General features: G+C 41.8%; 1 pseudogene; it reads left to right on the top strand.

The window, feature by feature from the left end:
• Nucleotides 1-2,102: 2,102 nt before the first annotated feature.
• LOC106002037 lies at nt 2,103-2,500 on the top strand (annotated as a pseudogene).
• Nucleotides 2,501-4,174: the final 1,674 nt, after the last annotated feature.

Raw genomic sequence — 4,174 nt, 5'->3', positions numbered from 1 at the left:
TAAAATAAAATAAATAAAAATAAAATGACCACAATAGTTTGATATAAATCAGAAGTACTTTATCTGATTTGGAAATATAAGAAAAAAGTATGTGTATGTCTCAGAAAGTATTTTGCCTCATGAATATCAGACAAATTTGAATGATAAATATTTAATAAAATGGAGCTTCATTAAAACTTTCCTTAAGAAAAACATTTTCTTGTGGAGGATATATAAATGATTGCTGTGACTACTACATTTTGCTTGTAATTGCCTTGATTTATGATGAGGATCTAGCAGTTTTACCCACTGTTGAAATGATTAATTGGAAGGCTACTAGACCGAGGCATGTCCAGTGCTCTGGGTTCTTGCATAAGCAAACCAAAACTCAATTCAGTGTAATCATGCTCTACTCCAGGCAGGAACTGCCTTAAACTTGACAAATCAAACTGCCAGCTAATTTTTAAAAACTTTTCACTAAAATGTTCCAAACAGTACTGTTCCACTTTAATGAAATATTTTCGTTCATTTTCATTTTGATCCTAAAATACCTTTCATATTCCTTGGAAGAAACCCTTAATAGTTTGTGGACTGGTGCTGCCCAATACTTGAAAACACCATTTGCATAGATAAACTAATACTTTGATGTGCCTCATTGGAGTATTTAATGTATTTTATCTTTAAACATCCTTAACATCAGCATTGCTTTGTTAATGTAATAACCCATGGGGGCCAGATAATCCGCATGACCTGTGGCCCCGCCTGCTGGAAGCCAGGGGCAAGGAAGGGGAGGGACGGCATTGGCGAGTCTCACTGCTCCACAGACTGGGCCACCAGACAGAAGGAAGCTGAAAAGCTGATGTCAATGCCCACAGAAAGGGGCGGGGCACGCCACCGATAAGGGGGCAGGGTGTGATGCTGGAGGGGGTGGGGCGTTGAGCCCCACATGCTGAGCTGTCTAATGGGATTGGCCAGGGAGAAGCTTGGGAGTGGAGCATAAATGACGGTTTGAAACCATTAGTGGGGGAGGGGTGAAGCCTATCTAGGTATTTAAATGCTGCATGTTAGGAAGCCCAGAGGTGGTTAGTGGGGAAACCACTAGTCTTGTGGGAGGAAGGGTGAGCAAAGAGGAGAGTAGTAGGACTGGAGGGAGAGAGGGGAAAGCCTGCTGGAGCTGAGAAGGGCAGGGCAGGCCTGTGGATGGCAGGGCAAGCCTTGAGAGGCCATTTGGGGCCTCCTCGAGGGTCCATTGGGACCTCCCTCTAGAGAGGCCTGTGGAGAGTGGAGAGGCCTGCAGAGAAGGAGAAAGGAAAAAAAGGGGAAAGCCGCCTCCTTTGGAGCTTTGGAAGTCAGAGGTTTAGAGATTTGCAGATCGACTAATTTGGTGGTTTGTAGACCAGTTAATAAAGGTGGGGGGAGGGGGACTGGGTCTGCCTATTGGAGGCTTGGAAGTTTGGTGGTTGAGGCTGCTCTTGGTTCTGGGTATCTAGCCTAGGACAAGTCCTGTGACCTCAGGATCCCTTTCTGGTGTAAATAGTGTAAATAAACTTTTTGTCCACCTTTTACTATGCTTTGATGGATTGTCTCGCGCTTCTGAGGTTGTAAGTTTAACATCAGTGCAAGTATTCAAGTGAAAAAAATGATTTCTTAGTATAATTTTGAAAATAGGGCTGGGAAGGTGGCTCAGTGATAGAGCGCTTGCCTTGCATGCATGAGGCCTTGGGTTCGATTCTTCAGCATCACATAAGCAGAGAAAAAAAGCCGGAGGTGGTGCTGTGGCTCAAGTGGTAGAGTGCTAGACTTAAGCTGAAGAGCTGAGGGACAGCACCCAGGCCCAGAATTCAGGCCCACAACCGGACCCCAAAAAAATTTTTTTTGATCTGATTGGCACCCTTAATGAGAATCACATAATGAGAACCACTCTAGTGGCTCAAGTGGCTTTCTACATTTTGATTACTGAATGAATTCACTTCCTGTTCAAGAATACTGAAGTTTCCCTGGTATACTTACTTTCCAAGTATTATGAAAACGTGTCATATACAAATAGAAAATGGAGGGGAGGGAGGGGAAGGGGCGGAGAAGTGTATTTCCCACAAAGCCATGCGGCGGGGCCTCGCCTTCCTCTTTCTGCCATCTTGGAGCCTGTGGAGGCCTGCTGGGAACAGGACTTCTGAAAGGCAAAATGTCTGGAAGGCTATGGTGCAACGCCATTTTTGCTGGCTATTAGCGGGGTCTCCAGAACCAAAGGGAGCACACGGCTCTCCTTAAAATTGAAGGTGTTTATGCACAAGGTGATACTGATTTCTACTTGGGCAAGAGAAAGAGATGTGCTTATGTATACAAAGCAAAAAACAACACAGTGACTCCTGGCGGCAAACCTAACAAAACCAGAGTAATCTGGGGAAAGGTAACGCGTGCCCATGGAAACAGTGGCATGGTTCGTGCCAAAGTCCGAAGCAACCTTCCTGCTAAGGCCATTGGACACAGAATCCGTGTGATGCTGTACCCCTCCAGAATTTAATGAAAATTAAATAAAGTAAATCTGTGCTCTTGTAAAAAAAAAAAAGCATAGAAAATAATGTGAAGTAGAAATTGTCATGTTTATCAAGAAGCATGTCTATTATCAAGAACAAATGTCTTATCTTGCCCATGTAAATGTAACTCCTCTGTACGGTATTCTCACAATAAAAGAAAAAAAAGATCAAATGTCTTGGTAGGTTTTTTTTTTTGAATATTTATGGTAGTTTCTTCTTACTGGTTGATATTTTCCTCCCTCCCCCCAGTACTTTGTAGTGCAAAAAGTTAATTATTTACATGTTCTGTAATCCTCCCTACTCAAGACTGCTTTGAAGCCAGACTGGGCAAGAAAGTCCAGGTGAGGGCTGGGAAGGTGGCTCAGTGGTAGAGCGCTTGCCTTGCATGCCTGAGGCCCTGGGTTCGATTCCTCAACACCACATAAGCAAAAAGAAAAAAGCCAGAAGTGGCTCTGTGGCTCAAGTGGTAGAGCGCTAGCCTTGAGCTGAAGAGCTGAGGGACAGCGCCCAGGCCCAGAGTTCAGGCCCCATGACCTGACCAAAAAGAAAAATAATTTTTTTTGTCAGCTTTTTCTAAGGTAATCATAGTCTACCACTTCTTCCTGTTTTAGGGAAAAAAGCTCGCACATTTGACTTGGAAGCAATGTTTGAGCAAACTCGAAGAACAGCTGTGGAAAGAAGTCGGAAAACATTGGGTAAGATTTTTTTTTTTAAACTTAAGTATGTGTAAAGTTTACAGAGGCACGTTGACAGTTACAAGCCAGAAAAACATTTTTCAAAATTGGTGAAATATCATATGTGCTGGTTCCAGTTGAAGCAGATATGGAGGATTAAAAAAAATAATCCTATAATTTGTATATATGTAGGATAAGATTTATATAGTGTGTTCTGTGAACATACTTTTTTTTTTAGAATTAAATACACTTCTCAGTTAAAGTATTAGTTTCTCTTCTCTTGACTTTGTCTGTCACCTCATGTTTTTCTTTCCTGCTTATAGCAAAACCAGTGGCCGTGCTAGTGATGTCTCTCAGAGCTGTATACACAACCATCTATTGACTCAGATAGTGTAGAAAACTTGATTTTTTTTGTGAGTATGTATGACTGCTTCTCAGTAACACACAATTCTTATTAAATTAGGCTCTCAGGATCTTTTTGCTCACGGTATGCTTGAATTGTGATCATCTTGTTCTCACCCTGCTGAGTAGTTAGTGTAAGCATCAATGCCTAGGCCCAGAGTTCAAGGCCTACAGCTGACAAAAAAAAAAAAATCCAGTGGAATACAGGTGTGAAATAGGCCTATGCCTAACTGAATACCTTTCTTTTATTTCAATTTTGTTTTTTCGTTTTTGGTCAGTCATGGGTCTTCAACTCCGGGTCTGGGTGCTGTCCCTGATCTCTTTAGCTCAAGGCGAGTGCTCTCCCACTTGAGCCATCATGCCACTTTCAGTTTTCTGGTGGCTTATTGGAGTTAAGAGTCTCAGGACTTTCCTGAGTAGCTAGAATTACAGGTGTGAACCACTGGTGCTCTGCTGTTTTTACTTAGTATTCTTAGTCATTGAATGGACTTAAGATTAGTTTATAAAAGTGATAGTCCCATAAATTGTTATAAATAAAATGAAATGAAACATTTTAACAAGATTTAAGTTTTTTTTTTTTTTTTT

Source organism: Dipodomys ordii, unplaced genomic scaffold, assembly GCF_000151885.1.
Source record: "Dipodomys ordii isolate 6190 unplaced genomic scaffold, Dord_2.0 Scaffold2238, whole genome shotgun sequence".
NCBI classification, from domain to species: domain Eukaryota; kingdom Metazoa; phylum Chordata; class Mammalia; order Rodentia; family Heteromyidae; genus Dipodomys; species Dipodomys ordii.
The sequence above is the reverse complement of the archived record's forward strand: the minus strand, read 5'-3'. Positions and strand labels throughout refer to the sequence as shown.